At 27.9% G+C, this 23,008-nt stretch overlaps 1 protein-coding gene and 1 long non-coding RNA gene across 3 annotated transcripts in view; one reads left to right on the plus strand and one right to left on the minus strand.

The window, feature by feature from the left end:
- The first annotated feature begins 430 nt into the window (after positions 1 to 430).
- The window catches only part of LOC119606957, an 82,178-nt gene continuing 59,600 nt past the window's right edge, over positions 431 to 23,008 (plus strand). The window contains exons 1-3 of one of the 2 annotated variants that reach the window (XM_037960632.1): positions 431 to 674; positions 1,238 to 1,404; positions 6,666 to 7,164. The gene's annotated coding sequence lies outside the window, so the exon portion shown is untranslated. The remainder of the gene's footprint in view (positions 675 to 1,237; positions 1,405 to 6,665; positions 7,165 to 23,008) is intronic. The other variant, XM_037960633.1, reaches the window with a different exon arrangement.
- LOC119606959 lies at positions 13,930 to 14,229 on the minus strand. Its single transcript, XR_005231697.1, has 2 exons — positions 14,074 to 14,229; positions 13,930 to 14,005 (listed from the first exon to the last, which is right to left on the minus strand). It is a non-coding gene; the product is annotated as an uncharacterized LOC119606959 (long non-coding RNA).

Consider the following 23,008-nt stretch of genomic DNA (forward strand, 5'->3'; position numbering starts at 1 on the left):
GTTTTTAAGAGAAATTTGAAAGAGTCGTTAAAGGACTTATGAAAGGAGGAGGAACTGAACTAGAACTGAACTAGAACTGAACTAGAACTGAACTAGAACTGAACTAGAACTGAACTAGAACTGAACTAGAAATGAACTAGAACTGAACTAGAACTGAACTAGAACTGAACTAGAACTGAACTAGAAATGAATTACAACTGAACTGCTATTGAACTAGAACTTTCAAAGCAGTTTATTTAATCGGTTAATCGGTTAAATAACATATTAAATGTTAACCCTTTAATTACTTCATAACTTCTAAACTCTCTCTTGAAAACAACCATTTGCTCTTTTTGCCTTAGAGGTGAATTTCACAATAAAGTCCTTAAAGTCTAAACTACAAGTGTTTGAAAAGGAAACATTCACAACTATTGCAACAGTCCGTCCTCAGAGTTCTTAAGCAACAGACGTGGTTAAAATAAATAAACGCGAAAACTTAAAAAAATAATAATAAAAAAAATTTTAAAAAAGTGAATTCCAAAAGAAAGTGAAAGGGAGAAAGTAGTTTTGAAAGCAACAACAATATAGCTTATAACAATAATAATAATAAAAAACAACAACAAAACTAAAGACAAAATTTTACTAAAGAGTTTTTTTTTTAAAAAAAAGGGGTGGTGGTAGTGAAGTAATTAAAGGTGGAATTAATAAAAAAATATAAATAAATTAAAAGGAAAAAAGTAATTTAAATTTTCCTTTTTAAAGTTTATTTCATAGAAGTGTGTTGTGTAATCAAAAGTGTGCATTAACAAAAAAAGTTAATAAAGTTTTAAAAAAATCTTTCATTTCTAATATTACTTGTAATAAATTACTAAAAAATATTTAATAATACTGATAGAAAAAAATTCTGAAAAAAACAAGAAACTTGGCGTCAGACGCGGCGGCAGACTTCTTGTACTTAAGAGCAGAACTACTACAAAAACAAAAACAGAAACTAAAAATACTTTCCCCTCTTATTTCATGTCAAGTTTTATTTTTTCTTCCTTTTTTTTAGTTTTTTCGATTTCAATAGCATTTATACTTTATTCTAACTACGATACATAGTGTATGACATAGTTTTAGTTTATTTTATTTCATAGTTTTGTTTCTGTATATTTTTTTTTGTAGTTTTTTTTTTCGTTTCAAACGAACGCGTAATCATACAATTGTCCTTGATGTCGTCATTAAGTCTCGAAAAAATATTAATTTAAATAAAAAATAGTGAAAAATTTTGCATATTTTATTGCTAAACATTTTTATAAAATATAGTAATAAATAAATATAAATAGTAATTATATGTTCAAGTGGTTTTTAAAAACATTTTTGTAACAAAAACTCTACTCCAATTAAGTGTTTGCTGTTATAAGTTATTAAGTAAACAACATTTTGGTAATTAATGAAAAATACTAAATTATTATGATTTTTATGTTGTGGTTGGTTTGAAAAGTAGAGAATTTTATTCAATTTAAATGAAAATACTTAAGTTTTTTAAATTACAATAATGATATTTTAATAATAAATGTACAATGGCTACGGACAATTGGTAAAAACGGATAATTTGGCAACCACATAATTCCTAGAACTGAAATGAACTAGAACTGAACTAGAACTGAACTAGAACTGAATAGAACTGAACTAGAACTGAACTAGAACTGAACTAGAACGAACTAGAACTGAACTAGAACTGAACTAGAACTGAACTAGAACTGAACTAGAACTGAACTAGAACTGAACTAGAACTGAACTAGAACTGAACTAGAACTGAAATAGCACTGAACTTAGAACTGAACTAGAACTGAACTAGAACTGAACTAGAACTGACTAGAACTGAACTAGAACTGAACTAGAACTGAACTAGAACTGAACTAGAACTGAACTAGAACTGAACTAGAAGCTGAACTAGAACTGAACTAGAACTGAACTAGAACTGAACTAGAACTGAACTAGAACTGAACTAGAACTGAACTAGAACTGAACTAGAACTGAACTAGAACTGAACTAGAACTGAACTAGAACTGAACTAGAACTGAACTAGAACTGAACTAGAACTGAACTAGAACTGAACTAGAACTGAACTAGAACTGAACTAGAACTGAACTAGAACTGAACTAGAACTGAACTAGAACTGAACTAGAACTGAACTAGAACTGAACTAGAACTGAACTAGAACTGAACTAGAACTGAACTAGAACTGAACTAGAACTGAACTAGAACTGAACTAGAACTGAACTAGAACTGAACTAGAACTGAACTAGAACTGAACTAGAACTGAACTAGAACTGAACTAGAACTGAACTAGAACTGAACTAGAACTGAACTAGAACTGAACTAGAACTGAACTGAACTAGAACTGAACTGAACTAGAACTGAACTGAACTAGAACTGAACTAACTGAACTAGAACTGAACTAGAACTGAACTAGAACTGAACTAGAACTGAACTAGAACTGAACTAGAACTGAACTAGAACTGAACTAGAACTGAACTAGAACTGAACTAGAACTGAACTAGAACTGAACTAGAACTGAACTAGAACTGAACTAGAACTAGAACTGAACTAGAACTGAACTAGAACTGAACTAGAACTGAACTAGAACTGAACTAGAACTGAACTAGAACTGAACTAGAACTGAACTAGAACTGAACTAGAACTGAACTAGAACTGAACTAGAACTGAACTAGAACTGAACTAGAACTGAACTAGAACTGAACTAGAACTGAACTAGAACTGAACTAGAACTGAACTAGAACTGAACTAGAACTGAACTAGAACTAGAACTGAACTAGAACTGAACTAGAACTGAACTAGAACTGAACTAGAACTGAACTAGAACTGAACTAGAACTGAACTAGAACTGAACTAGAACTGAACTAGAACTGAACTAGAACTGAACTAGAACTGAACTAGAACTGAACTAGAACTGAACTAGAACTGAACTAGAACTGAACTAGAACTGAACTAGAACTGAACTAGAACTGAACTAGAACTGAACTAGAACTGAACTAGAACTGAACTAGAACTGAACTAGAACTGAACTAGAACTGAACTAGAACTGAACTAGAACTGAACTAGAACTGAATTAGAACTGAACTAGAACTGAACTAGAATTGAACTAGAACTGAACTAGAACTGAACTAGAACTGAACTAAAACTGAACTAGAGCTGAAATAGAGCTGAAATAGAACTGAGCTAGAACTGAACTAGAACTGAACTAGAACTGAACTAGAACTGAACTAGAACTGAACTAGAACTGAACTAGAACTGAACTAGAACTGAACTAGAACTGAACTAGAACTGAACTAGAACTGAACTAGAACTGAACTAGAACTGAACTAGAACTGAACTAGAGCTGAACTAGAACTGAACTAGAACTGAACTAGAACTGAACTAGAACTGAACTAGAACTGAACTAGAACTGAACTAGAACTGAACTAGAACTGAACTAGAACTGAACTAGAACTGAACTAGAACTGAACTAGAACTGAACTAGAACTGAACTAGAACTGAACTAGAACTGAACTAGAACTGAACTAGAACTGAACTAGAACTGAACTAGAACTGAACTAGAACTGAACTAGAACTGAACTAGAACTGAACTAGAACTGAACTAGAACTGAACTAGAACTGAACTAGAACTGAACTAGAACTGAACTAGAACTGAACTGGAACTGAACTAGAACTGAACTAGAACTGAACTAGAACTGAACTAGAACTGAACTAGAACTGAACTAGAACTGAACTAGAACTGAACTAGAACTGAACTAGAACTGAACTAGAACTGAACTAGAACTGAACTAGAACTGAACTAGAACTGAACTAGAACTGAACTAGAACTGAACTAGAACTGAACTAGAACTGAACTAGAACTGAACTAGAACTGAACTAGAACTGAACTAGAACTGAACTAGAACTGAACTAGAACTGAACTAGAACTGAACTAGAACTGAACTAGAACTGAACTAGAACTGAACTAGAACTGAACTAGAACTGAACTAGAACTGAACTAGAACTGAACTAGAACTGAACTAGAACTGAACTAGAACTGAACTAGAACTGAATTAGAAAATAGTTTTGTGTCCTTTGACCTCCAATTCCCTAACCCTAAAAATTCTCATAAAATAATTGCTCATGTTGACATGACCTTCGACTTTAAGTACTTGTATATTGTTCCAAAAGGAAGCCATCAGAACTATTCTTTGAATAAGTATTTATGTCGTCTTGATTCATAATTAATAGCAACTTGACTTTTACGATTTGTTTAAACATCGAAAAAGGGCTCAAAGCTAATTGTCGTTGTATTGTTTGTTTAATTAATTATATTGAAATCTCCTCTTTATACTAAATCAATATTTACATAAATTTAATGGAAATTTGAATATACAAGTTTATAAAGAAATTCTATACATGTTGTTTGTTTGTACATTATCACCAAAATGGGTCATATTGACAAAACTATGGCAAAACAATAACCCTTTTTTGCACACACACTATAAATCATTCTAATTTTCCTTTGCCAATTCATTTTGTGGTGTAAATGATATGCATGTGCGGTTAATGTCCTTGATTAAATTAATTTAACATTAATCTGTAATCGTATATGATCTCTTTTAAATAGAGATTAATTATGAAAAGAGATTGAATATGTAATGGACACTTATTAATATTTGCTGTCATATTTAACTGGATTTTCAATCGAGAAATTACGGATGTTAATGACTTTACAAATAAACTTGTGAAGTGCAAACATACATAATTATTAAGAGAAAATAATAAAATTAAAAGTTTTATCATAGCCCATAGCGAAATAGTTTAAATTGATGGTTTTAATATTCAAAAATAATTTACTTTCAGAGTCGGTATAATGTCCTTCTGATCTTTAAAATCAATTTATGATGTGTTAAACTATGGCGAATTTTGCTGGCTGATTATTGCGTATGATAAATTTTTAATAATTAAATATAACTCATACGTATAGTAAAACAGCTACCTTCTATAGTTAAAACATAACGACTTTTTCAAAATTTAAAATTCCTGTAGATAGAAAGTCATAACAGCTAGAGTACTTAAATTCTGACCGGTCAACTTCAACATCCATATGAACGGTTTGCAACTATCATTAGTGGGCGTGGCTTCTCCTATATTAATTAATTATTAAACCTATATATCCGCAATACTATAACATCTAGAGTCATCATATGTTGTACTAGTAACTTTAGTACTTTAGTCCTATAGTCTAGTCTATAGTCTAGTCTATAGTCTAGTCTATAGTCTAGTCTATAGTCTAGTCTATAGTCTAGTCTAGTTAGTCTATAGTCTAGTCTATAGTCTAGTCTATAGTCTAGTCTATAGTCTAGTCTATAGTCTAGTCTATAGTCTAGTCTTAGTCTAGTCTATAGTCTAGTCTATAGTCTAGTCTATAGTCTAGTCTATAGTCTAGTCTATAGTCTAGTCTATAGTCTAGTCTATAGTCTAGTCTATAGTCTAGTCTATAGTCTAGTCTATAGTCTAGTCTATAGTCCTAGTCTATAGTCTAGTCTATAGTCTAGTCCTAGTCTAGTAGTCTAGTCTAGTCTAGTCTATAGTCTAGTCTATAGTCTAGTCTATAGTCTAGTCTATAGTCTAGTCTCTATAGTCTAGTCTATAGTCTAGTCTCTATAGTCTAGTCTATAGTCTAGTCTCTATAGTCTAGTCTATAGTCTAGTCTATAGTCTAGTCTATAGTCTAGTCTATAGTCTAGTCTATAGTCTAGTCTATAGTCTAGTCTATAGTCTAGTCTATAGTCTAGTCTATAGTCTAGTCTATAGTCTAGTCTATAGTCTAGTCTATAGTCTAGTCTATAGTCTAGTCTATAGTCTAGTCTATAGTCTAGTCTATAGTCTAGTCTATAGTCTAGTCTATAGTCTAGTCTATAGTCTAGTCTATTGTCTAGTCTATAGTCTAGTCTATAGTCTAGTCTATAGTCTAGTCTATAGTCTAGTCTATAGTCTAGTCTATAGTCTAGTCTATAGTCTAGTCTATAGTCTAGTCTATAGTCTAGTCTATAGTCTAGTCTATAGTCTAGTCTATAGTCTAGTCTAGTCTAAATAGTCTAGTCTATAGTCTAGTCTATAGTCTAGTCTATAGTCTAGTCTATAGTCTAGTCTATAGTCTAGTCGATAGTAGTCTAGTTCTATAGTCTAGTCTATAGTTCTAGTCTATAGTCTAGTCTATAGTCTAGGTCTATAGTCTAGTCTATAGTCTAGATCTATAGTCTAGTCTATAGTCTAGTCTATAGTCTAGTCTATAGCTAGTCTAGTAGTCCTATAGTCTAGTCTATAGTCTAGTCTAGTCGTCTATAGTCTAGGGTATAGTCTAGTCTACAGTCCAGTCTAGTCGATAGTCTAGTCTATTTCTAGCTAGTCTATAGTCTTTTCATTTTACCTTCAAAAGTGTACTCAGATGACATCATATGTATAGTTAACTATTGATTTTATATCAAAATATAAGAAGTACTTTAAAACAAAATAAAAACGATTAGATACTAAAATGTAACTGATATTTTATTAAATGTTTGATCATAACACCCTACTTTTCAAACCAGCTATATAAAGCGAAGTAAAGTGAAAACAAAAAATATCAAAAAACTAACAATTCCAAACCCACGTTTTTAGCAATTTCAACAATATATAACTAATCATTAATCTATTGATCTATTGTGTAAAAATAGTCGAATACAAAAAAAAAATCTAACAAAAAAGAAAACAACAAAAATATATCGAAATAATAATAAAAATAAACTCCTACTCGTAAATAAATACCCAAATTATTAACTTGTGTAAACTTGTAATAAAAAACCTTTCAGTGTCGTAAATAAGTACAACATTTAACAGCTTGAAATCTAAAACCAACCGAAAAACACTGAAAAAGTAACAAAAATACAACAGCAGCAGCAACAACAAGTAAAAATCAACAAAAGGAAATTTTTTCAACTTTAACTCTACTGCTTTGCTGATATCCTTGCTTGTGACTCTCTCTCGCCCCACACGCCTGCGACAAACTAGTGCTTGTGCGTTTGTTGGAGTATTTTGGTTGTGAGTGTGTGTATTTTTTTTACAACTCAACCTTTGCTGAACATTTCTTAAGGTTTTGACATTGATTGTTATTAAATTGGTGCGTAAACGTTTAAAGTATTTTAAATTCTATTAAAAAAAATTTGTTTACTACTACTTTAAAAAAAAAATTTTCTTGAAATTCATTCACACAGTCTTGTGTATGTGTGTTTGTGCGTACATGTATGTTTTATTAAATGTATTCATTTGTTTTTTCTTCCTCTTTTGAATGTTCTTTTTTTCATAATTTTTTATTCATTTGGTTTCGTTTTTTCTGAGATACATATATGTATATAAGTGAAAGAAATAACTGTGTCTGAATACTATGTTGTTGTTATTGTTTGACTTGATTCTTATTTGTTTTATTATACCCTACACCACTATAGTACCAATACGCTCAAAATAGCTTTCTGAATCGATATAGCAATCGCCTCGTCTGTCTTAGTATCCACATATTCTCGCATGAAAGGTACTCTAGACTAGATTATATAATATCTATACACTATATATAATATAGACTAGACTAGTCTATGGTCTAATCTATAGTCTAGTCTCTATAGTCTAGTCTATAGTCTAGTCTCTATAGTCTAGTCTATAGTCTAGTCTCTATAGTCTAGTCTATAGTCTAGTCTCTATAGTCTAGTCTATAGTCTAGTCTCTATAGTCTAGTCTATAGTCTAGTCTCTATAGTCTAGTCTATAGTCTAGTCTCTATAGTCTAGAGTCTAGTCTCTATAGTCTAGTCTATAGTCTAGTCTCTATAGTCTAGTCTATAGTCTATTCTATAGTCTAGTCTATAGTCTAGTCTACAGTCTAGTCTATAGTCTAGTCTATAGTCTAGTCTATAGTCTAGTCTATAGTCTAGTCTATAGTCTAGTCTATAGTCTAGTCTATAGTCTAGTCTATAGTCTAGTCTATAGTCTAGTCTATAGTCTAGTCTATAGTCTAGTCTATAGTCTAGTCTTTAGTCTAGTCTATAGTCTAGTCTATAGTCTAGTCTATAGTCTAGTCTCTATAGTCTAGTCTATAGTTTAGTCTATAGTCTAGTCTATAGTCTAGTCTATAGTCTAGTCTATTGTCTAGTCTATAGTCTAGTCTATAGTCTAGTCTATAGTCTAGTCTATAGTCTAGTCTATAGTCTAGTCTATAGTCTAGTCTATAGTCTAGTCTATAGTCTAGTCTATAGTCTAGTCTATAGTCTAGTCTATAGTCTAGTCTAGTCTATAGTCTAGTCTATAGTCTAGTCTATAGTCTAGTCTATAGTCCTAGTCTATAGTCTAGTCTATAGTCTAGTCTATAGTCTAGTCTATAGTCTAGTCTATAGTCTAGTCTATAGTCTAGTCTATAGTCTAGTCTATAGTCTAGTCTATAGTCTAGTCTCTATAGTCTAGTCTATAGTCTATAGTTTAGTCTATAGTCTAGTCTATAGTCTAGTCTATAGTCTAGTCTATGTCTAGTCTATAGTCTAGTCTATAGTCTAGTCTATAGTCTAGTCTATAGTCTAGTCTATAGTCTAGTCTATAGTCTAGTCTATAGTCTAGTCTATAGTCTAGTCTATAGTCTAGTCTAGTCTAGTCTATAGTCTAGTCTATAGTCTAGTCTATAGTCTAGTCTATAGTCTAGTGTAGTCTAGTCTATAATATTAAATCTCAAAACATACAAATTAAAATGCAGTATTAAGATAATTCCCAAGAAAAAAGTACTAATACTTGGTGTAGGGTATCATATGGACGGCCATGGCCGACTATACTGTATTACTTGACTTCTGTTATTGTTGTTTGTTTGTTTTCTTTATTTATAATTCATACATACCACATTTTGTAATGGTTGTTGGTTGATGATGTTGGTGTGTTGGTTTTGTTGATTGGTTGGCTCTGTCCTCCGTACGTTCGTTTTGCGTTCTCTCGTCGCCCTTTTAGTTGTGTTTGGTGTCGTCTATCTTCTCTGTATGCAAAAAATATAACTGTAAAACCAAAAGCAGTAGACGAACAATAAGAAAACATGTTTATTAACAATTTATACAAAATTTGAAATTCAAAACATTGTTTTTGTGTTTGTTATTGTTGCTTTTTGTTTCATTAATGTTACGAATGTTTTTATTTGTGTTTAACATTTTGTTGATATTTGTTTTTTGTTTAATTCATTTTCTTCAATGTCTAATTTTTTTTCTTTATTTTTTTTTTCTTGTTAATACAGCAACAATAACAAAATTTACAAATGTTTGTACATATGTATTTTAATTTAGGTGTGTTTTTGTGTTTCTGTTTGTTTTTCTTTTATTATTATTTTATGTAAACATATTTAAGTATGTTTATGTTTACATTTATGTAAATTTAGTTTTGTTGTAAATATGTTAGTTCAAATTTAGCTTGCTTATAATTAATAATTAGCTATTTTGTATTTAAATACAAAAAATTTTCATTTTAAATCTTTTTATTAATTTTTGTTAAATTTGAATAATTAATATTAACTGTTGAAATATATTTCCGGCAAATAAACTTTAAATTAGCGTATACTTAATATTTATTGTAATATTACTCAAAATTACTCATACGTATGTGTAACAATTTGTTATAAACATAAAAGGCAACACACTAAATTTAATAAATACATCACTAGAATGTGTTACCTTTGATACTATAGACAGCTAATGTATGAGCCAATTTTCTTGAAATTTACCAAATCTTTCTATAATCTGGAAGGCACAAAAGTCTATAGTGCTAGTCTATAGTCTAGTCTATAGTCTAGTCTATAGTCTGGTCTATAGTCTAGTCATAGTCTAGTCTATAGTCTAGTCTATATTCTAGTCTATAGTCATAGTCTATGTCTAGTCTATAGTCTAGTCTATAGTCTAGTCTATAGTCTAGTCTATAGTCTAGTCTATAGTCTCTACTCTATAGTCTAGTCTATAGTCTAGTCTATAGTCTAGTCTAGTCTAAGTCTATCTATAGTCTAGTCTATAGTCTAGTCTATAGTCTAGTCTATAGTCTAGTCTATAGTCTAGTCTATAGTCTAGTCTATAGTCCTAGTCTATAGTCCTAGTCTATAGTCTAGTCTATAGTCTAGTCTATAGTCTAGTCTATAGTCTAGTCTATAGTCTAGTCTATAGTCTAGTCTATAGTCTAGTCTATAGTCTAGTCTATAGTCTAGTCTATAGTCTAGAGCTATAGTCTAGTCTATAGTCTAGTCTATAGTCCTAGTCTATAGTCCAGTCTATAGTCTAGTCTATAGTCTAGTCTATAGTCTATAGTCTATAGTCTATAGTCCTATAGTCTAGTCGAGTGTAGTCTAGTCTAGTCTATAGTCTAGTCTATAGTCTAGTCTAGTCTATAGTCTATAGTCTAGTCTAGTCTATAGTCTAGTCTAGTCTATAGTCTATCTAGTCATAGTCTAGTCTATAGTCTAGTCGATAGTCTAGTCTATAGTCTAGTCTATAGTCTACTTCTATAGTCTAGTCTATAGTCTAGTCTATAGTCTAGTCTACTAGTCTACTCTATAGTCTAGTCTATAGTCTAGTCTAAAGTCTAGTCTATAGTCTAGTCTATAGTCTAGTCTATAGTCTAGTCTATAGTCTAGTCTATAGTCTAGTCTATAGTCTAGTCTATAGTCTAGTCTATAGTCTAGTCTATTAGTCTAGATAGTCTAGTCTATAGTCTAGTCTATAGTCTAGTCTATAGTCTAGTCTATAGTCTAGTCTATAGTCTAGTCTATAGTCTAGTCTATAGTCTAGTCTATAGTCTAGTCTATAGTCTAGTCTATAGTCTAGTCTATAGTCTAGTCTATAGTCTAGTCTATAGTCTAGTCTATAGTCTAGTCTATAGTCCAGTCTATAGTCTAGTCTAGTCTAGTCTAGTCTAGTCTATAGTCTAGTCTAAGTCTATAGTCTAGTCTAGTCTATAGTCTAGTCTAGTCTATAGTCTAGTCTAGTCTATAGTCTAGTCTAGTCTATAGTCTAGTCTAGTCTATGTCTAGTCTAGCTAGTCTAGTCTATAGTCCTAGTATCTAGTCTAGTCTAGTCTATAGTCTAGTCTATAGTCTAGTCTATAGTCTAGTCTATAGTCTAGTCTATAGTCTAGTCGATAGTCTAGTTCTATGTCTAGTCTATAGTCTAGTCTATAGTCTAGTCTATAGGCTAGTCTATAGTCTAGTCTAGTCTATAGTCTAGTCTATAGTCTAGTCTATAGTCTAGCTATAATCTAGTCTATAGTCTAGTCTATAGTCTAGTCTATAGTCAAGTCTATAGTCTAGTCTATAGTCTAGTCTATAGTCTAGTCTATAGTCTAGTCTATAGTCTAGTCTATAGTCTAGTCTATAGTCTAGTCTATAGTTCTAGTCTATAGTCTAGTCTATAGTCTAGTCTATAGTCTAGTCTAAGTCTATCTAGCTATAGTCTAGGTCTATAGTCTAGTCTATAGTCTAGTCTATAGTCTAGTCTATAGTCTAGTCTATAGTCTGAAGTCTATAGTCTAGCTAGTCTAGTCTATAGTCTAGTCTAGTCTAGCTTTATCTCTAGTCTATAGTCTAGTCTATAGTCTAGTCTTTAGTCTAGTCTATAGTCTAGTCTATAGTCTAGTCTATAGTCTAGTCTATAGTCTAGTCTATAGTCTAGTCTATAGTCTAGTCTATAGTCTAGTCTATAGTCTAGTCTATAGTCTAGTCTATAGTCTAGTCTATAGTCTAGTCTATAGTCTAGTCTATAGTGTAGTCTATAGTCTAGTCTATAGTCTAGTCTGTAGTATGTAGTCTATAGTCTAGTCTAGTCTATAGTAGTCTATGTCTAGTCTATAGTCTAGTCTATAGTCTAGTCTATAGTCTAGTCTATAGTCTAGTCTATAGTCTAGTCTATAGTCTAGTCTATAGTCTAGTCTATAGTCTAGTCTATAGTCTAGTCTATAGTCTAGTCTATAGTCTAGTCTATAGTCTAGTCTATAGTCTAGTCTATAGTCTAGTTTATACTTTCGTCTTTAGTTTAGTCTATAGTCTAATCTATAAACTAATCTATAGTGTAATCTATAGTCTAGCCCATAGTCCAGTCTATAGTCTAGTCTATAGTGTAGTCTGTTAGGTGTGTGGTACTTTTTCACTGTGACTTGTTTTTTTCCTTCTAAATTATTTAAAAGTTATAAAATGACAGTGGTCAGAATACTTTAATACAAATACATATATTTTATATTTTTGCATAAAATGTTTTATGCATAAAGAAAATGTTATAATTTTATTACAGAATGTATGCATTAGAAAAATTTAGTTTTATTACAACAGAAATTGTCTATTACATTTTATATTCATATTTATTTACGTATAGGATGCAAATATTTTAGAAAAAGAGGAAAATGTCTAAAATTCATATAAAAAATACTTTTATGGTTTATTTTTACACATTTTACTTGCAATAAAAATCCATTAATAAAATGTTTGATGGACTAAAATTTAATTAAAAGAACTGAAAGAAGATATTGCAATTTAAAAATGAAATATTTTTAATTTTAATATTTTTGTGTGTATAGGAAAAATATAAATATTACTTTATTTATATTTTTTGTTTATTTATTAAACAATATTGGTAGCAGTAGCTTATATTTCATATATGATGATTTATTCATTTTAATTTGTTAAAGCAAATATATGTTTTTATAAAAGGAACAAAATTTTATATGAAAATATTGTTTCTCTGAGTTTATTATGCATTTTTTTATAATTGCATTAAAATATGTATAGGACTACATATGTACATATGTATGTATATTCCTAGAGTGGTTATAATTATTTACAATTTCAATATGGCTGTTGTTGTAAGTATTTTTTTAAAATATACTTCTGTATATGCGCTTTTGAAATTGCATATAGTACTTGTACTATAAATTGTAAATTTTAATAACAAATATGAAAACTTTAAACGGTTATGTTGAATTGGAAGTACTCTACTATTTCTTAGATAAATTTATGAAAACATCAAAAAAGTACCATATTTGAGAAACAAAGAAATGTACCAATCATATTTATCTTTATGGATTCTCATTTACTTAGGACTGTGAATTGAAAATTCAGTGCTTTAGTACTTTTTGATATCGAAACTAACGCATTTTCAGTACTTTTCCTAAATTTTAAAGTTTTGATAAGTAGTTAACTACACTCTTATAAATTTTTGTTTAAATTTACACTATTTATTGTAGGTAACCAGACTCCTAGTATAATTAGTGTAAAAATACATGTCGAAAAATATTTAAAATTTTTAAACATATTGTATGTAAAAATATTGGATACAAATTTTGTATCTCTACCTATTATGTGTTTAAAAATGTTTAGCAACATTCCAAATTCATGTAAATTTAAATTTCTAATGTGTAAATTTAAAATTAAATTCTTTAAAGTAACATTGACAAAATGTATATATACATTTAAAATGCTTTGTTATAAACTTCACATTTTTTCCAAACAAAACAAAAATGAGTTTAAAACTGTTTTTCAAGAACTTTTATTAGAATTAATGATAAAGATAAAACCAAAATTTGATTAAAGATAAATACGTAATTAAAAAATTGAAAAATACATCAAAGAACACAAATATACATATTATTTGTAAGACCACAGTCATATTATGACTCCATATAATATTTCATTATATTTCTGAATAAATATGGAAAAGACTGCTTAGCTAACCAAGCTCTTCAGTTCTATTCTTCTTGAAATGTATTTTTTCTGTAATCAATCCTAATATTAGTATTGAATGAGATTTTATTTTGGCCCAATGCATTAAAGAAGTTGATGTACATATATTTTTATTGCTTTTGCAATTATATGCCCGGAAGAGCCACAATTCTTTTTTGGCGATTGGTGCCGACTTCATTGCTATACAGTCATTTGTTGCAAATATTGTAATTATAATTTTCTTTTTGAAAATATCTGGAAAAACAAAAATAACAATTTCTGAAAAATTTCAAAACAAAAAATTATTTCATTTGGCGACTTACACACATTTATTCGTTAGATGATTTTTATGAGTTTCCCCACCATTAGAATATATTTTTAAGCCTTTTTAAGTATTTTGTACCGTTTTAAATAACAAATATGTGTTTTAAATAACAAATTTCTCTAACTTTTTATAATTTAAAAAATAAAATGTGACGTTTTTATATCACTGCATTCAAATTGGTATGATTACACATTTTTTTGTTTAAAAAATAAATTTAAATAGAATACATGTAATTTTAACTTTAAAATGTTTATTATCTTATAAACATGTATACAAATAATACAAAATACTACATTTTGTATGTATTTTGCTGCTAAAAACATGTAATTATTTTTATAAACTTTTTATGCTTAAATTTACACATTTTTTGTAATTTTCTCTTAAAAATTACATTCTCCGTAGTAGTAATTTTACACGCATTTTTTAGAGTGTAACCAGGTTATAGCCTAGCCTTTAGTTTATTCGATAGTCTAGTTTATAGTGTAGTCTATACTCTAGTCTTTAGTCTAGTATAGTGTAGTCTATAGTCTAGTCTATTTATAGTGTAGTCTATAGTGTAGTCTGTAGTGTAGTCTATAGTGTAGCCTATAGCGTAGTCTGTAGTGTAGTCTATAGTGTAGTCTATAGTGTAGTCTATAGTGTAGTCTATAGTCTAGTCTATAGTCTAGTCTAGTCTATAGTCTAGTCTTATTTAGTTAGTTAGTTAGTTAGTTAGGTAGTTAGTTAGTTAGTTAGTAGTTAGTTAGTTAGTAGTTAGTTAGTTAGTTAGTTAGTTAGTTAGTTAGTTAGTTAGTTAGTTAGTTAGTTAGTTAGTTAGTTAATAGTTAGTTAGTTAGTTAGTTAGTAGTTAGTTAGTAAGTTAGTTAGTAGTTAGTAGTTAGTTAGTTAGTTAGTTAGTTAGTTAGTTAGTTAGTTAGTTAGTTAGTTAGTTAGTAGTTAGTTAGTTAGTTAGTTAGTTAGTAGTTAGTTAGTTAGTTAGTTAGTTAGTAGTTAGTTAGTAGTTAGTTAGTTAGTTAGTTAGTTAGTTAGTCGTGTAGTTAGTTAGTTAGTTAGTTAGTTAGTTAGTAGTTAGTTAGTTAGTTAGTAGTTAGTTAGTTAGTTAGTTAGTTAGTTAGTTAGTTAGTTAGTTAGTTAGTTAGTTAGTTAGTTAGTTAGTTAGTTAGTTAGTTAGTTAGTTAGTTAGTTAGTTAGTTAGTTAGTTAGTTAGTTAGTTAGTTAGTTAGTTAGTTAGTTAGTTAGTTAGTTAGTTAGTTAGTTAGTTAGTTAGTTAGTTAGTAGTTAGTTAGTTAGTTAGTTAGTTAGTTAGTAGTTAGTTAGTGTAGTTAGTTAGTTAGTTAGTTAGTTAGTTAGTTAGTAGTTAGTTAGTAGTTAGTTAGTTAGTTAGTTAGTTAGTTAGTTAGTTAGTTAGTTAGTTAGTTAGTTAGTTAGTTAGTTAGTTAGTTAGTTAGTTAGTTAGTTAGTTAGTTAGTTAGTTAGTTAGTTAGTTAGTTAGTTAGTTAGTTAGTTAGTTAGTTAGTTAGTTAGTTAGTTAGTTAGTTAGTTAGTTAGTTAGTTAGTTAGTTAGTTAGTTAGTTAGTTAGTTAGTTAGTTAGTTAGTTAGTTAGTTAGTTAGTTAGTTAGTTAGTTAGTTAGTTAGTTAGTTAGTTAGTTAGTTAGTTAGTTAGTTAGTTAGTTAGTTAGTTAGTTAGTTAGTTAGTTAGTTAGTTAGTTAGTTAGTTAGTTAGTTAGTTAGTTAGTAGTTAGTTAGTTAGTTAGTTAGTTAGTTAGTTAGTTAGTTAGTTAGTTAGTTAGTTAGTTAGTTAGTTAGTTAGTTAGTTAGTTAGTTAGTTAGTTAGTTAGTTAGTTAGTTAGTTAGTTAGTTAGTTAGTTAGTTAGTTAGTTAGTTAGTTAGTTAGTTAGTTAGTTAGTTAGTTAGTTAGTTAGTTAGTTAGTTAGTTAGTTAGTTAGTTAGTTAGTTAGTTAGTTAGTTAGTTAGTAGTTAGTTAGTTAGTTAGTTAGTTAGTTAGTTAGTTAGTTAGTTAGTTAGTTAGTAGTTAGTTAGTTAGTTAGTTAGTTAGTTAGTTAGTTAGTTAGTTAGTTAGTTAGTTAGTTAGTTAGTTAGTTAGTTAGTTAGTTAGTTAGTTAGTTAGTTAGTTAGTTAGTTAGTTAGTTAGTTAGTTAGTTAGTTAGTTAGTTAGTTAGTTAGTTAGTTAGTTAGTTAGTTAGTTAGTTAGTTAGTTAGTTAGTTAGTTAGTTAGTTAGTTAGTTAGTTAGTTAGTTAGTCGTTAGTTAGTTAGTTAGTTAGTTAGTTAGTAGTTAGTTAGTTAGTTAGTTAGTAGTTAGTTAGTTAGTTAGTTAGTTAGTTAGTTAGTTAGTTAGTTAGTTAGTTAGTTAGTTAGTAGTTAGTTAGTTAGTTAGTTAGTTAGTTAGTTAGTTAGTTAGTTAGTTAGTTATAAAATAAAATAAATAGCTTTTAAATTGACATTAAGGTACTTGTTCTGATAGTACTTTTGTCTACTTTGAACACTTTTCAATTCTTTATGACAACTCAATAATTCTGTTTATGACAAATGACATGAACAACTTAACATATCCTTTTCATTGAAACAAAAACAAATTACATGCATTTATTTTATAGAGGTTAATTCTTTAAAAGCTGTTATTGTGTGAAAAATTCTCTTATGTATGCACTTTTGCATAAAAAATACATACATGAGTTCACTTACACTCATGCGATTAAAGAAAAAATACAGAAAAAAATATATAAAAGAATGATGTGTGCACTCATGTATGTATTGTTAAACAATTATGTACTTTTTTTTATACAAACATATGTACTCGAATAAAGTACTATACATATGTATGTATGCATGTATGTATATTGCGTATTAAGGAGGTTCAATTGTTACATAACAATTCAAACTGGAGGAGATAAATAAAGTGTTTTGGGAGCACTTGTTCAAAAATAACTGTAGGCAATTTTCGATAAAATGATTTACTATTTTGGCTATAGATTTTTTTTTGTATCATAAAAAGTCGTATTCGATTTTTTTACAGTTGACCACTTTATAATATTGTTGTATTATTACCTCCTGTGAAGCAATATCACATATATATAAAGCAATTATTTTATATTGTAGTTTTGAAAGTCTATATTGTTTTAGTTTTGAAAAAATAAATAATAATAAAAGTTATATAGGAATTTTTTCCAACTTGTGCTACTTTTGTTGCGGTTAATTAATTTTTTTCATTTTTGACACAATTTTCTATACAACATGTTGTTCATTTATGACACAATTTTCTATAGAAATTTTGTTCATTTTTGTCACAATTTTCTAAAATTAGATAATTTTTATATTTTTATTCACTCAACACAATTTAAACCTCCCCCGTAACTATAAACAGTCTCCTCCTGCTGTTATTATTTATTTCATTTCCTGTTGATATTTTTTCTCTATCCGGTTTGTCTTGTATCTGTGCTCTGTTTGAAACAATAAAAGATTTTAACGTTTAATTCTTTTAATTTATAATTTTAGTTTTGTTTATATTTTTCTTCTTTTTTTTATCACATTTCAGATATTTTCGTTATAAAATTTAAATATTTTTTTTTCATCTTTAACATCCGGTTTTTATTTTACAAAAATTTCCGGAGATCAACAGCAACAACAATAAATGAAATTTCCATATTGTTTGGGCCTATTGTTTCTGGGGGCTAAGAAGTGTTTTGTACACGGAGCTTTATGTGTTTCTTTAAACAAAATAAAAAAAAGAACTTTTTAAACTTTTTTCTAGTTGGTTCAACTAACAACAAAAACAGCAACAACAAAAACTAAAACTAAAACAATGCGTTTGTCAATTGCTCGTATAAGTGCAAAATTGAAAGGATACAAAGGTTGGTTCTTTTGTGTTTTTTTGTTTTCTATTTTTCAGTCTCTCTCTCTCTTTTTCTGAGTTTTTGTTTATATAATTTAAGCCTGTAATCCTTGTATGTTATTTGTTATTGTTTCAGTTTTTTTCTTGTTGCTATTGTCCATTCTTTTTGTGTATGATACTTGTGGTTTTTATTGTTGTTCTTGTTGTTACTTGTATTTGTTTTGTCCTTACAAAAAATAAAGAGAGAATAATTTAACCTGTGTTTAGTAGGTCTTAGTCATTAAGTCATGAATTATAGAACAGTGGAATAAGAAAAGGTCAAAAGGGGTTAAATTAAAGCAATTTCCATAATATGAAAGTTTTCGTTTAAGAGAAACAATTTTTTATAGAAAATATTGTAAAATTGTGAACATTTTCTGTATAAAATTTCGTTCAAATGTGACACAACTGTCTATAGAAAATTTTATACAATATTGTTACAATTGTAACACAATTTTCTAAAGAAATTTTTTACAATTGTGACACAATTTCCTAAGAGAAAGTTTGTACAATTGTGACACAATTTTCTATAGAAAATTTTATACAATTGTGACACAATTTTCTATAGAAAATTTTGTACAATTGTGACACAATTTTCTATAGAAAATGTTGTACAATTTTAAAACAATTTTTCCTACAAAATTTTGTACAATTGTGACACAATTTTCTCTATAAAATTTTGTACAATTGTGACACAATTTTCTCTATAAAATTTTGTAAAATTGTCACACAATTTCTTATAGAAAATTTTGTTCATTTTTGACACAATTTTCTAGAGAAAATTTTGTTCATTTTTAACACAATTTTCTAGATAAAATTTTGTTAATTTTTGACACAATTTTCTAGAGAAAATTTTGTTCATTTTTGACACAATTTTCTAGAGAAAATTTTGTTTATTTTTGCCACAATTTTCTTGAGAAAATTTTGTTCATTTTTGACACAATTTTTAGAGAAAATTTTGTTCATTTTTGACACAATTTTCTACAGAAAATTTTATTCAATTGTGACACAATTTTGACACAATTTTCTACAGAAATTTTATTCAATTGTGACACAATTTCGACACAATTTTCTATAGAAAATTTTGTACAATTTTGAAACAATTTTTCCTACAAAATTTTGTACAATTGTGACACAATTTTTTCTATAAAATTTTGTAAAATTGTCACACAATTTCTTATAGAAAATTTTGTTCATTTTTGACACAATTTTCTAGAGAAAATTTTGTCCATTTTTTACACAATTTTCTATAGAGAAAATTTTGTCCATTTTTGACACAATTTTCTATAGAGAAAATTTTGTCCATTTTTGACACAATTTTCTATAGAGAAAATTTTGTCCATTTTTGACACAATTTTCTATAGAGAAAATTTTGTCCATTTTTGACACAATTTTCTATAGAGAAAATTTTGTCCATTTTGACACAATTTTCTATAGAGAAAATTTTGTCCATTTTTGACACAATTTTCTATAGAGAAAATTTTGTCCATTTTTGACACAATTTTCTATAGAGAAAATTTTGTCCATTTTTTGACACAATTTTCTATAGAGAAAATTTTGTCCATTTTTGACACAATTTTCTATAGAGAAATTTTGTCCATTTTTGACACAATTTTCTATAGAGAAAATTTTGTCCATTTTTGACACAAGTTTCTATAGAAAATTTTGTTCACTTTGTTCTATAAGAAATTTTGTCTATTTTTGACACAGTTTTCACTAGAGAATTTTGTCCATTTTTGACTCAATTTTCTAAAGAAAATTTTGTTAATTTGTAACACAATTTTAAAACATTTTTTTTTTAATTTTACACAATTTTTTCTGAAATTTTGTCTACTGTTTACTTGTGTCTAACAATTTTCTAAAATTAGTTTTGTACTAATTTTTTTGGTTCAAGTTTATTTTCACTTCATTGCCTTTTCCAGCATTTTTTTTGTTGACTTTTCGCTTCCACCAGCTCTTGCTAATTTCATGGCAATTGTTTATTTAAGGTGTGTGCGTCTGAGTCTCTAAGTGTCTGTTGTTTTTAGTAGTAGCTGCTGTTACCAGTTTATGTTTTTCAACAATTAAGGACTAAACTACTTATATACATATTTATTATATTTATACAATTTTATATATTTAAGAAACATAAACTGTTTTACAACTATATATATTGTTGCTAAAAATGTCATTCTGAATATTTAGTAAGAATTTCTTAATTTAAATTTGAAAACTTTAGGACACAATTATATTCTATATGAGAATATTTTGTTTTGGATTTGTTTTTTGTTATCCTTGTGCTGGATTTAAATGTCGTGTGTATATTTAGTTTTATATCTATTAAACGTGTGTCCTTTTGCAATACACATGAATTCAAACTTGTTCTCATTTTTTTTTTTGTTTGTGGTTTTTTATTGGTAGGAATTTATTTTATTTTTATTTCATAAAAGATAGATAATAAATACAAAAATATACGCATTAATGTTGTATTTTAATGTGAAATCAATTTAAATCGTGCGTCACATAATAAATAACCAAATAAATACGCAGTATTAGGGGTATAGTTAAATTTCAAGTTGAACAAACTGCTTTGTACCTTTAGTATTTATAGAAAATTTTGATTGAGTCACAGTTTTATATAGAAAATTATGTTTGTGACATTATTTTCTATAAAAGTTTTGGTTATAATAATGTCCCATATTTGCTTCTCAGTTTCTGTTTAAGACAAATTAGTTTAAAGTAAATCTAGTTTATGACAAATTTTTCTACAGAAAACTTTAAAAGGGGCACAATTTTCTATAGAAAATATATTTAAATATATATAACAATATTGTTTGGGACACATTTTTCTATAAAAACATAGTTTGGTACACAATATTCTATTGATAATATTGTTTGGGACAATATTTTCTATAGAAGATATTGTTGGGACAAATTTTTCTATAGAAAATATTTTTCTTTATAAATATTGTTTGGGAGAAAATTTTCTACAAAAAATACTGTTGGGATAAAATTTTCTATAGAAAATATAGTTTGGTACATAATTTTCTACAAAAAATACTGTTTGGGACAACATTTTCTATATAAAATACGGTTTGGAACAAAAATTTGTATAGAAAAGAGACAAAATTTTATTTTGAACAAAATTTTCTATAGAAAATATTGTTTTGGGAAAAAATTTCTATATAAAATATAGTTTTGGACAAAATTTTCTATAAAAAATATGTTTGTGACAACATTTTCTAAAGAAAATATTGATTGGGATAACGTTTTCTATAGAAAATATTATTTGGGGCAATATTTTCTATGGAAAATATTATTTGGGACAAAATTTCTATAGAAAATATAATTTGGGACGAAATTTTCTATAGAAAATATTATTTGGGACAAAATTTTCTATAGAAAATATTCTTTGGGACAAATGTTTCTATAGAATATATATTTAGTGACAACTTTTTCTATAGAAAATAGGGTTGGGACAAAATTTTCTATATAAATATATTATTTGGAACAAAAATTTTTATAGAAAATATGGTTTGGGCAAATGTTTCTATAGAAATATTGTTTGGGACATAATTTTCTATAGAAAATATCATTTGGGACAATAAGAATTATTGTTTGGGACATAATTTTCTATAGAAAAATACCGTTTGGGACAAAAATTTCTCTAGAATATATGGTTTGGGACAAATTTTTCTACAAAAATATTGTTTGGGACTCAAATTTCTATAAAAAATATGGTTTTGGGACAAATTTTTCTATAGAAAATATTATTTGGGACAAAATTTTCTATAGAAAATATTGTTTGGGACAAAAATGTCTATAGAAAATATTGTTTGTGACAAACATTTCTATAGAAAATATGGTTTGGGACAAATTTTTCTATAGAAAACATTGTTTGGATCAAAATTTTCTATAAAAAGTATTGTTTGGGACACAAATTTCTATAGAAAATATGGTTTGGGACAAATTTTTCTATAGAAAATACAGTTTGGGACAAAAATTTCTATAGAAAATATTGTTTTGGATAGAATATTTTATAGATATATAGAAAATATTGTTTGAGACAGAATTTTCTATAGAAAATATAGTTTGGGAAAAAATTTTCTATAGAAAATATTGTTTGGGACATAATTTCTATTGGGGCACCATATTGCCTCCAAAAAAAAAAAACAAAACTTTTCCATAATAAGAAATATTTTTATCATTTAATTTCTTCAACCATAAAATTTTAATCGATTTACACGAAACATACATATGTATGTCCCAAAGTTACCAAATCCTAATAACATTTTCTATATACATACAGTGGACGTCCACTAGTACGAATTATATAGTGTCAGGCCCTTTCGTAATACCGAAAAATTCGTATTATTGAACAACACATTTTGTATGTTTAAATTCAAATAATACACATAAAATATTGGATTTTATTTATTTTTGTTTTATTTTTCATGAAAAATTACATAACGGAACAAAATATAATAAATGTGTATTATTTTAAATAAATTTCTTGTACATAAACAGGCATAAAAGGGACATATTTACGTATATGAATTGTTAATTTTGAAAGTATCGTGAGTCCAATGGTTGAAATGAGATATATGTAGAAGGTATTAAATTTTAATGTTTTTTAAAAAGATGTGTGCCAAAGACAATTTGCAATTTACATATGTGTTCTAAAATGTATTAAAATGTTCAGATTACATAAAACATTTATTAGAAACTTGAATGGAATATACCACAATTCTCTAATTTATAATTTTCTCTTAAAAATTAGAATAGTTATCCTTAAACCCATTGTTTGGAATGTGGAGTCACACTACTTTCAAAATTAACAGTTCATACATACATATGTATATAAATATCATTTTACTTATTAAAAAATCCATCATTTAACATCGATGTTTATTACATTGTAAAATGATTCTTACGGCTTTTTCAATAACAGCGCTTTTGAGGCTTCAATATTGTTCTCAGCAGAGTTATTGTCGGGAACTAATAAAATACTTTCCTCATTGGCGTTATCATCCAATTTAATTTCTTCTCTTGGGTCATCAAAA

Source organism: Lucilia sericata, unplaced genomic scaffold (genome assembly GCF_015586225.1).
Source record: "Lucilia sericata isolate MDLA Ls3-8-SP2 unplaced genomic scaffold, ASM1558622v1 Contig000642F_arrow, whole genome shotgun sequence".
In the NCBI taxonomy this organism is placed as follows: Eukaryota; Metazoa; Arthropoda; class Insecta; order Diptera; family Calliphoridae; genus Lucilia; species Lucilia sericata.